The sequence below is a fragment of the Triturus cristatus genome, chromosome 12 (genome assembly GCF_964204655.1).
Source record: "Triturus cristatus chromosome 12, aTriCri1.1, whole genome shotgun sequence".
Taxonomy (NCBI): domain Eukaryota; kingdom Metazoa; phylum Chordata; class Amphibia; order Caudata; family Salamandridae; genus Triturus; species Triturus cristatus.
Window position 1 is genome coordinate 429464114 of NC_140595.1, and position 12477 is coordinate 429476590.

At 49.6% G+C, this 12477-nt stretch overlaps 1 protein-coding gene across 1 annotated transcript in view; it reads right to left on the bottom strand.

The window, feature by feature from the left end:
• Positions 1-12477, bottom strand: part of BCO1 (beta-carotene oxygenase 1) — a 172507-nt gene that overhangs the window by 90933 nt on the left and 69097 nt on the right. The gene's annotated exons all lie outside the window — the stretch shown is intronic.

Here is a 12477-nt window from a genome sequence, read left to right on the forward strand (position 1 = left end):
ACTGCAAGTGCACCAAACAGTTTTACTATTGATGGACATACTGAGGCTTCACCATCTAAACAGTAGAAAGCATTAAGTTCCCATAAACAGCTACATAAACGAAAGCCATGTTGTCGCCATGCATTGAGTGATTTAACTCAAGAATCAAGGTAAAAGCACCAGCTGTTGATCTGTAAGGTAGCAATACATTGTCAAAAGTACGTTGACGGTAACCATTTTATTTTAGAATGACACCCACTGAGAACAGTGCATTTCAGGGAGCTGTATCAGTTAAAAAAAGATCAACATCATATTTTATTAATGTTAACTTTGGACCAGCATTGGTCAAGACTATCATAGTTTATGATCTCATTACAAAAAAGAAGAGGGACCCTAGAAAGCAACATCTGAGTTTGTCTGGCATTGCTAAATCTTCATGACAATGGAGCAAATGTCATTGTAAAATCATGACACTTGTCCATAGCTTTGCGAGTTGTGATGACCCACATTTGTCTGTCTTGTCAGTCCCCTTTGTCTAGAGTCTTTGTGACCACAGAATCCTGGCCAGTGGATCACTGAGGAGTGAAAGAGCCATGATCTTATGGAAATGGAGGTGTCTCCAATGAAGAAAGTGATTGGTACACGGAAAATCAAACTTGTAAAGTAGCATGGGCTGGTAACTTTGATCAGAACATTTCTGGGAATACTGGAAATCTCCCTCAGGAAAAGACTTAAAAATGTCATGGGCAATGGTGCACTTTACACCACATTGATAGGAGTTTCTGCTTCTTTTGCATTGTTTACTTTTAACTTTATCACTTTTATCTTGTACAAATCTTATACATTTATGTTATTTAGAATCGAAAACAACATTTGATTTCTGGCCTTTGCATCTAGCCAAATCTCCAGAAAAAATTTCAGACTTTGCTCCAATCAACCTATATTTGGCAGAGAGAAATCATTTAAAACTGAAACTTCAAGCTGCTTTGTATCAAGAATAATCAGCTTATCCAGCCCCGTTGTTTCCTGTGCATCCTGGCTCTTCTAGTCCTGCATTAAGAATGAGAAAACGACTACACTGCATGAAAAAGAGGGCAAGCTGCTGACACCTAACATGACATCTGAAAGAACTTGGAAGCAATGAGTAAAGCAAGGATCTGTCTTTTGCTTTGCCAGCTGCCCTTGAAACTATTTATGCTGCCATCAGTCTGAAGCTTTTTGATTATTGATTAGACCATTAACAATTACCAGCTTGTTGATAAAATATACTGAATACTGCAGTAACGTCCTCTATAAGAGTTTAGTCACAGGGTAATATAGCTATATTCCGAGTCCACTGTTCCTGCATAGCTCTTATCTTCCTCTTCCAATACACTAACATGTGAGGTGGCACATTTTTTCAATTGTTTTTTTTTGCTGGCCCCACCTTTGCCAATTTTTTGCTTTATCTGGGGGATATGTAGGCCAGGAGCGATGCCATATGTAGCTAAAGAGTACACACGTTCTCTGTTAATGTCTGTCTGCCTCCACTTCTTTCCCTGTAGGCAGGAGACTACACGGCCGACCACAGATCTTGCATGCCAGCAAACAGTCAGCTCCTTCCCTCCAGTCTCCCAAGACACCATCTGCCACATTCTCAGTAGTGCCTCCAATTCCTTATGATTTATTGTGGGTGAAAAGTAAAGTTTGCTGGTGAACAAGCCTGGATGTAGGTAGCACCAGCAAGTGCAGGTGAATCGCCTGGTATGCATCTATCTTTACCAATTCAACATTTTTGAGTTCCTTTATGTAAAACATCGGGGCTTCAGTCATTGCTCAAACTAGGAATGTAAGTTGTATAATATATATATATATATATATATATTTTTTCTTTTTATTCTTTTTATGAACAAAACTCAACATTTTGGTCACTTCACAGTTTCAAGTCATTAGAGTTACAGTGTTCAGCCGCAACCCCCTGGACAGTCCTTCAGTGCAATAGGGTACGGCATAACAGGATATGACATTTTCACCATCTTATGGGAATAAGATTTCCTCTCGGGGAGAAGAGACTGGGGGCTCGCAGATGTTGCCACGGTATGCATTCCAGGGAGACCAGATCGCCACCCACTTCCCGGGCCACCCTCTCGAGACATGCACTATCTTTTCCTGCAGCATGCACCAATCCATGTCTTTTTTCCACGCTCCAAGCAATGGTGGCGCTTCCGCCCCCCAGAGGAGCGCTATATTACGCTTTGCAACCACCAGTCCCAGTGTTGCCCATATTCTCCCTTTAACCGGTAGGTCCGTGGGCTCCCAGATGGTTAAAAGGCATCGTTTGGCCTCAGGCCGCGACCTCACCCCCCACACCTCGCTTATACAGTTGTGTATCTTTGCCCAGTATGTTTGAACCTGCGAACATGTGAAGAAATGTCCCCCTGTCCCCACACCGCCTTCTGCAGAGCCCGTCCGTACTCCTCCCCATCGACACCAGTCTAGTGACCGAGATATACACCCGGTGCAATATTTTGAGTTGTACAAGCCGCAGTTTTGCCGATATCGCCACTTCCTTAGGGGATGATAGCACCTCTCTCCACTCCTCCTCATCAATTTCAAGGCCATCCGCCTCCCACCTCCCTTTGAGGGGCCCCAGCGGGTCCGGGGAGTGATGTATGAGTTTTTTGTAGGTGAGGGATATCGCCCTTTCCGGCAAGTGACCGTCCAATAGTCTATCCTCTAGAGGGGAGGAATCTGGGAGCGACATAACCGGTGGAATGTTGGATTGAAGAGAGTGGCGGACCTGCATATACCAGAAGAGTTCCGAGCGAGCCAACTCATGCGATTGCTGTAGTGAGGCAAAGGGCACAACACCCCCAGCCCCCCACAGGTCCCCTATGCGGGATATACCGATCAAGTCCCAGTTTTGAAATCCCTTAGTGCGTCCCAGTGACCCGAGCTTCTCCGACACCCAGAGTGGGGTTGCCTTTGTCAGTTTGCCAGCCCACCCCAGCTTTCGGTTGACAATATGCCACAGTTGGACCGAATGTTGTGTGGGTCCCGTGAGATGAAACCTTTTGGGTCGCAAATAGAGTGCAGCCTCAAAATTCCCTCCGGGGAGGAGCCACCTATCCATCCCATATCCTGGGTCGTCCCCACTGCCGTATGTGCCCTGATTGATGGCTGCGAGATGCGCTGCCCAGTAATATTTACGGATGTCCGGCAGGGCAATGCCCCCATCGTACCACCCTAGGGTAAGTTTCGGGAGAGACATGCGCGGCGCACCACTCCACAGCAGGTCCCTCTGAGCGCCTTCAATCTCTGCAAAATATTTGTGTGGTACTAGGTCTGGGTAGTTTTGTAGCGCATATAAAAACCGCGGCAGGGCCATCATTTTGAACAGGGCCGCACGCCCCAGTAGCGTTAGTGGGAGCCTTTTCCAGACCGACACATCCCTCTGGAACCTTTGCAGTGGTGGCCTAAGGTTGGCTTCGAAGCGTGTTTTTGCATCCCTGGAGATGTAGATTCCAAGATATCGGAACCCTTCCGTGGCTATCTGGATCGGGCAGTCACGTGGAACCGGCGGCGGAGCCCCATGCAACACATAAAGCAATGATTTTCCCCAGTTGATACTGTAGCCGGAGTTTTCCCCAAAGCTTGTCAGGATGTCCAAAGCCACCCAGAGTGACGTCGCAGGGGAGGCAAGATAAAGCAGGACATCATCCGCATACAGCGAGATCCTGTCTTCCCATCCCCCTGCCCATTTCAGCCCTCGTATTGAGGGATTCGGTCTGCCAGAGGCTCCAGGCAGAGAGCAAACAGTAAGGGTGAGAGGGGGCAACCCTGTCTCGTCCCCCTTTCAAGGGTGAAGACCTCGGAGCTCCTGTTGTTAACCACTACTTGTGCCAATGGTTCGGTGTAGAGGAGGCGCACCCATCCGACAAAGGCAGGACCGAATCCCAACTTCGTGAGGACCGCCATCATATAGAACCATTCCAGGGTATCGAAAGCCATGGCAGCATCCAATGACACCACCACCGCATCTTCCTGGATCGTGTGGCAGCGTCCCATCACACCATGAAGCCGCCGCAGATTAAGAGCTGTGTTCCGATGCGGCATGAAGCCCGATTGGTCGGGATGAACCAACTTAGTGATTAGTGGTTTGAGCCGGTTCACCAGGAGCTTAGCCAGTATCTTAGGCTCCGCATTCAGCAGTGATATTGGCCTATATGAGGAGCAGCGGTCCCTGGGTTTCCCTTCCTTGGGGATAGCCACCAAGGTGGCAATGCGTTGGTCACTTGGTAATTTCCCCTGCGTCCTACTATCTTCTAACATACTTTTGAGATGTGTACCCAGGCAGTCGGGCCGGAGCTTGTACAGCTCAATAGGTAGGCCGTTCGGACCCAAGGCCTTCCCAGTCCGCAGGTCTCCATTAGCTTTGGCCAGTTCGGCGACGGTAAGGTCACCGTCCAGTGCCTTGCGATCCTCCTCTGAGAGCACAGGCAGCCTAATATCCTTCAGGAGCTCGGCTGAGTCATCCTCTGACCGGTCCGTGCCTCTACTGTACACGGCCTTCGAAATGTGCCGCAAATTCGTCTATTATCGCCTGCGGTTCGGTAAGGGGGAGATCTCCCGCAGACCGGACTTCAGCCACCACCTTCTGTGCCATTTGTTTTTTATCGAGCCAAGCGATAAGTTTACCCGCTTTGTCCCCTTGATCATATAATCGACCTCCTTTGTGTCTGGCTAGCGTCTTTGCGGCCTCTGTGGCTAGGGCCTTATACTCAGCTGCCTTCAACTGCATTTGATGCTGGGCTTTTGAGGTCCCGCGCACCTGTGCCTCTCTTTCTAGTGTGAGAAGGTCCCGCTCCACCTCTAGCATCTGCGCCTCCCTCTCCTTTCGTTGTCCGGCAATGTTTGAGAGGGCCTCCCCCCTCACCACCGTCTTAAATGCCTCCCAGAGGGTAGTTGGGCCCTCCACCGTCCCAACATTTTTGGTAAAGTAGTGGTCAATGGAACGCGCGAGTGTCTTCTTAAGCTCGGGATTACGCAGCCACCAGGGATTTATGGGCGCGACACATCCCACCCTCTTCTCTCCGAACGTGAGATGCGCCCAAAGCGGAGAATGGTTTGATATACCCCTGGCCAAGTGTTTGACGTCTTGCACCACGGTGTCATGCTGCAGGAGAATAAGGAGGTTGTCTATTCTGGAGAATGTGTGGTCCTGAGAAGAACGTGTATTGCAACTGAGTGGGGTGGCGTAAGCGCCATAGATCGACTAACCCATACGCTTCCAGTAAATTGGCGAGCCACAGTTTCCCCGGTGCAATGTTTCGTGGCGGCTGTCTATCCAGGTCTCCGGATGCTACTGCATTAAAGTCCCCCCCAACTAAGAGCTGCCCCTCAGGAAGGGAGAGGAGGAGTGCCCCCAGATCTTGATAGGATTGGTTCTGGAGACCAGGCGGAATGTATACCGTCACCAGATTGAGAGTGCGGCCCTCCCATCTACCCGTGAGTACTGCGTATCGGCCCAACGGGTCAGTTTGTGTGTGCTGAATTACCATTGGGAAGCTACGGCGCATAAGAATGCCCACCCCTCGGGATCCCGACGTGAAGCCGGCATGCGTGGCTAATGTGTACCCCCACCTGTTAAGCGCCTGACATGTATTGCCAATAAGGTGCGTCTTCTGCAGTAGGACAACATCAGGGAGATGTCTTTTGAGGAATTGGAGTACTATACTCCTCTTGAGCTTGTCCCCCAACCCATTCACATTCCAACTAAGCTCTTTGATACTTTTATCCCACTTCATAGCCATTTCCACAGATGAAGCAAAGCTGACGTCCTGACTTCGCGGCCCACTGATCTCTCTTATTGGGATTGTTTTCACATGACCAGGTAAAACTCCTGCCTCCCCTCATAACCTTGCTAACAGCCCCAAAAACTTCCCGCCGCCCCCTGCCTCCCACCCCTCCCTGCGACCCTGCTGTGTAGGCTTACAACTACCCACATCCCCCAACTAGCAGAGCGCCTTTCGCCCTAAACAAGAAGGAGAGAGAGCCCCTCCCCTCTACAAACTTATCTGTGAGGCATGCACTGGCGCCAGCTCCAGCCGGTGGGCGCCCCCCCTTTGTCAACGTTTACAGTGTTCTACAGTCCATGCGAGGCTGTCACCACGACGGCTACAATGTCCCCCGCTGTACTGCCCCGCCCCTCCTTTGAGTGAGATAGTCAATGTCCTCCGCCAGTGGGGCACAACCCCATTGTCCAGCAGGCCAGGCAGTTCCCAGCTCCCCCCCACCCAAGGCACCCCCCCTCACATCCCGGGAGAGAGGCCCTCATCTCTGTGGAACCATCTTGTGCATATCCCCCTCGCAATGTCTCAGAATAAAGCTATACATTACAGTTTAGCAGCCAATCCTCAGGGGGAACCTTCCACTCAGTGTCACCTACATCCCTGCGGTCTTCATATGCCAACCAGGTCCGGACTGCGGGATCGTGAACGCCAAGAGCACTGACTTGACTTATCCAATTCCAACCCGTCGACCCGGGGGGCCAGCGAGTCGGTACGAGCAACGCCTCCCTCGTCCCTCGCCGCGCCGGCCGACTGTTGCGACGTTCCCCTGTCTAGCCACTCTTGGACTTCTGAAGGTGTAGTGAAGAAGAGGTATCTGCCACCATCGATAACTTTGAGCTTCGCTGGAAAAAACATCATGTACTTGATGGCCCTCTCCCGCAGTGCTGCCTTCACCCCCTCAAACGAGCGGCGCTCCAGTTGTACCTTGAGTGTGAAGTCCGGAAAAAACCTGACCGTTGCGTTTTCGTACTTTAGGTCCCCTTTTTGTCTAGCCGCCTGCAGAATGGCGTCCCGATCTCTGTAGTTAAGGATCCGCGCTATAATGGTTTGCGGCGGGGCCCCCGGCCTAGGTCTCGGGACCGGCGCGCGGTGTGCCCTCTCCACGGAGAACATGGCGGAGAGTCGCTTTGGCTTCAGACTGTTAAGGATGAGGTCCTCGAGAAACAGGTCCATGCTCGGCCCCTCCGAACCCTCCGGGACACCCACCACTCGGATGTTGTTTCTTCAGGCCCTCCCTTCCTGATCCTCAAGCTTCAGGACCACCTGGTGGTGTTGGTGGACAAGGTCGTTTACCCTTTGCTCAAGTTTCCTGGAGGAGGCTTTGAGCTCCGCAATATCCGTCTCGTTGGCCCTGGCTTTGTCCGACGTTTTATTGAGGTCCGTGCGCAAAAGGTTCATTTCAATGGACATTTTATCAATTTTAGTCTCAAGTGTGGTCCCCAGGGTCTGAATGGCGGACAGGATGGCCGTCAGAGAGGGCTCAGCCGACACCTCCCGCTCCCCCGATGCTCCCTTGGTCTGGGGGGCGTGTCTCGGGACCGCGTACTTGTCCAATTTATTTGATTGGGCCGCTGCCGCTCCCTTTGGCCTCATGATGCGATCCTCCAGCGGCTCCCCACAGGCCGGCAACTGCCGCGCACCTCTGGACTGGGCCTCTGTCTGGGCCTACGATACTTCCTGGCCCCACCGCTCTGACTGCACACAGCTGCTAGTGGATCTCTGCAGCCAGGGGATCGCCCTGGCGCGTACCCGCCAGCTCCTCACCGCTGCTCCGCCGCCCCCGGGATAAATCCGGATCAGTCCAAGGACGTGCGAGGGGGGGGGGCTGAAAGAAGGAGGGGAAATATCCCCCAGCCCAGGAGCCCACTTCACAGATTTCATCAGCCGGCAGCTTGAAGACGAACCAAAAGGGGGCAAGCGTAAGCCCTCCGCCAGCCGGGATCTCCTCCTGTGCGCCTGGCCCCTTCCACCGGGCCTAGCAGGATCGCCGCTTACACGTCAGGGGGAGAGGGGGGCGAAGAAACCCATACGATCTTCGGGGCATCACCGACCAACCCCCACCTCACGCGCGTCATGCAAGTGCGTAGAAGCGGGGTCCCCAGGTGCGCTCAAACCGCCCCAGCGCTATTGTCCTCTCTGGGTGTCCCCCACTGGCCGCCAATCTCGCCACCTCACCTCCGCCTCCACAGGTTTGCCGCTGTCGTGGTGGGGTGGCCGGGCCGCCACAGGGAAGGCCGCTCCTCGATACCAAGGCCCGACTCGGCCGGCAATATTCACAGGTACCGCCCCTGCCGCCGATGTCAGACCCGGCGATGCAGTGCCTCAACGCAGGCCGCAGGCCCCTGGGTAGGCCGCGGCACCGGGACGTCGTGTGCCCTCCTCTGCCTGCCTCCGAACCGCTCCCAGGCGTCGTCCGACCCAGCCGCCGTAACTCGCCAGCGGAGGCGTCCCCAGCTCCCGGGGTTCGAGTATTCCGGAGCGCTGGTCACAAGCAGGGTCCCCGAACCGTGTGGCTGCACCGCATGGGCGATCGTGGTCGGATATTTGTGGGGAAAGATGCCGCTTCGGCGGAGCCTCGAACTAAGCGGCCATCTTCGCCGGCGCTTAGCCACGCCCAGTCAAGTTGTATAATATTTAAATATCTTGGTGACACTACATGCCCTATTAATACACAAGAAAGGCTCGAAAATAAGACATTTTCATTTCAATCACATTGTATTATTGGAGTAACTCTTTGAATTTTAGTAATAGAAGTTAAGGCACTACACATTTGAACGTTCATGTGCATTTGAAAAGGATCCCATGCATATGAAGAAGGCCTGGTGGGATCGTTGGCTATAGAGCTTACAAATGTTCCTTATTTAAACAATATTTTCCAAGGGGTAGGTCACTCTAAAGTAGGCACTGATCAGGGTGCAGCCAAAGGGGTCCTGGGGCAAGACTGCCCTACTCCATCCTGGTTAATGTCCACCCTCCCTTTTGGATAATATTGTTATTGCAAATCAGACCCTTAAACTTTGAGGTGAAATTCATAAAATTATGTGATTTCCATTAGATTATTAACGTGGAAGGTTACAAAAACACAGGAGCATATATACAAGCCCCTAGCGCCACCAGAGCATCACATTTTTTTATACTCCGGTGGCGGTATGCCCTGCACCATATTTACAAAGTTGAGTTAAGCCACTTGTTGAGGCTTAACGCCACTTTGTAAATATGCTACCCTTTCATGCAGGTATCTGCATGAGAGGGTTGTGCAATGGGTGTTGCTGAGGGCGTTCCACCACAAAACCCATTGCTTTTTTACGCTGCCCCAGATTTACCAGGAGTTGTAAATCTGTGGAAGTGCCAAAAGTCGACGCCTTATAAGAGCAGGCTTTAGAATGGCGCACAAGGAGAAATGCTTTTATGTCTCATCGTTTTTTGCTTTTTCTATGTGTGCTGCATTTTGCAGGACAAATAGAAAGAGCAAAATCCATTAATGATTGTTTATGTGCAGGAAGGTGCCCCTTCCTGCACATAAACAATCATTAAATTATGACAATTTGCTACTTCTATGTGTGTTGAAAAATGCAGCATATATAGCATTGAAGTAACAAATAGCTATTATGGATTGTTTATGTACAGGAAGGGACACCTTCCTGCACATAAACAATTATTTCCTGCAATGCAGGCACCTTTGCACTATGGTACAAGCGTGCCTGCCTTGGCAATAGGCAGCTGATTTTAGTGCCAGTACTAGGTAAAACACAGGGGTGTACCGTATTGTCGTAAATACAGAGAATCCATGCGTTTTGAAAATATTGGAGCTTGGCACTGCCAAATTTAGCATAGCTCCACGCTCTGACATTTTGTTGTACATATGCCCCACCGTTTTTTTATTTTGTTTGGGTGATAAGGCTCTACCATTTTTGTCCCGTTTTGAGGATTTGTAAAAGGTGCATATTGAAAAGAGGATAGCAAATGTTATTCATTCACAATATGAGTTATTTTTTGAGGGAAACATGTAAGAAATTGGGTAATTGGTGGAGGGGGTGGAAGCGCCACTCAGACAACAGCCACAATCGTGGTCAGGGTGAACCACAAAAGTCACTAAATTGACCTGGACGTAACCCTTTGGTAGCTTGGCACAAAGCTGTCAAGCTTAACGTTGAGACAATGTGTGAATTACTTAAGCAGCACACCAACAGTAATAAAGTTACAACAAAACAATTTAGACAAATAGGGCCTCATGTAGGTAGCCATATACCGGTCGGTAACGGCCGATTTTCGGTAATTATACCGTTACCGACCGGTATATTGGCTATTGGTATGTAGGGGGTCAATTTCTGAAATCGGAATTTACCGAATCGGTAAAACTACCGAATCGGTAAAATTACCGAATCGGTAACGTTACCGATGTGGTAATTTTACCGATTCGGTAATTTTACCGAATCGGTAAATTCCGATTTCAGAAATGATATGTAGGGGGAGTGTGTGTGTGTGTTTATGAGTCGGTATTTACCACCAACTTTTAGTTGGTGGTAAATAATTAATGTATGTGTGTATGCATTTGGAAGCGCGTAGCAGTGTGCAATGTGGCATACATACATGCCCTTAGGGCATGTATGTGTGCCACATGTGCACACATGGCCGAATCAGGGGTGCAACAGGGTGTCAATGTGACACCCTGCCACCCTTGCATTTTCTCCACCATTACCGAATCGGTATTTACCGATTCGGTAATGAGGCATACCTTCCCCTCAATGGGAAGGTATGCCTCATTACCGAATCGGTAAATACCGATTCGGTAATTACCGAATTGTAACGAATCGGTAAAAAATACCGACTCATTACCTACATACGAGTTACCACTTCTAAAATACCGATTCGGTATCGTTCGGTATTTTAGAAGTGGTAACTGGTATGCTACCTACATGAGGCCCATAGAGTACATTTTAATCTAAAAAACAATAGCAGAATGACAAAAATCCATGGAACTGGAGATATGCAGTACAACAATCAGCAGAACTGAAGGTATGTAGTTTCAAAGTTTCTAGTGAAAATAGCGCCTAAAAGCACAAAGTGCCACTTACAGTCATCTAGTCGCACTAGACGGGGGGAAAGGTAGAACATCAGACCAACTGTGCTGGAGCACGGGTTGGATACAGGGACCAAGTAAGTCCCACTCAAGAGTTACTTTCAAAGTCTGGTGCGAAGAGTTCCATTAGTGATGGAAGAGGACTTGAAGAGCAGACGGAGCAGGTGTAGCAGAAAGTCATTGTGGTAGCTTTTAGAGCCAGTTAAGGGTTTCGGACGGTCATTGCTGTAGCTCTGGGTGGTGGTCAATGTGGGCTGTCATTGCTGTAGCATTAAGTGAGGGTCCTGAACTGCCAAGCGTTCCTGATGATTGCTCGTGGTGGCTGTCGACATGCAGAACAGGTCTAACTTGAGCGTGGACATTGACGGGCGGCTGAGTTTTGGTGTGAACAGGCCCATTCGCAGTAACGATGAGTCAAAACTTCAGGATTTTCACCTTTTCTTATAGAGGAGTACATTTTGGCACCAGTCAAGAGTCCAGGATCTGGGGAAGACACCTCTTTGGGATCAGGGATACACTCCAGCAGATGCCAGTAACAGGGCTCAGGTAGGTCCAATTACAGCTTGTTGGCTGGTAAGTTGCAAGGACGCCTCTGAAGCTTTGTGTGTCCCTGTAACTCACACAGAAGTCAGCCAACTGAACCTTGGAGGCACTCTGGTTAGCCTGGGATGAAGGCGAGCAGGTAGAGTCTTCCTTGTCAGGCAGCAAGACACACCCTCAAGTGTCAGGACAGTCCTCAGGGAGCAGGGTAGTCTTTCTTCTGTAAATTCCACAGGTCCAACAGCATTCTGAAGAGTGACTCTGGAGATCCAATATTTATACCTGATGCCAGTCTATGTGTGAGGGGATTTCCTCTCCTACACCACATCTGTTTCTGGAAAGTTCTTTCCGTACCCTGGTCAAGGCTCCACTCCACACTGTCTGGGGGTGACAAGAGGCAGGGTAAGCCTGGTGTCAGATTTCTCTCTGTCTGCAAGAGGTAAAGGCTTTAAAGTGTAAGTGGGGCTGGGTACAGCCACCTCCAAGTCATCCTGCTAGGTTGGCTCATCCTGTCCACACTTAAGCCCCGTTTGTGTTATTTGCTGGAAGTAATACACAAATCTCAGCAGCAGAGCCATTCACAGGCATGTGACCCAGGACAGTGGTGCAAGGTGCAAATGGTTGGGACAAGAAAATACCAACTTTCTAAAAGTGGCATTTTCATAATTCTAACTTACAATTTAACTTTACCATTAAAGAGGATTTTACATTATATACAGTTTGAGTGTAAACAGTATATTTCTACTAGCTCACAATCCAAAGTTAGCACTTATTAAATGTAATAACCCAGTGTTAGTCAATGGGAGAGATAGGTATCACAACAGTGAATGAGGACTTTATTAATCCCACGCATGTAGAGTATTTTGGCTTCCCACCGCTTTAGAGTGGTTTTTGCTCAGGCACTCATTTTCATATATGGCACAATTATTCCCAAAGTACTCTTGTATGAAGCTTTGGAACTACACACAAGGACTAACGCTACAATGCGTAAGCAAACTTGCACTTAGAATCTAACTGATTCATGTGATATAATCTTAACTGCTTTAA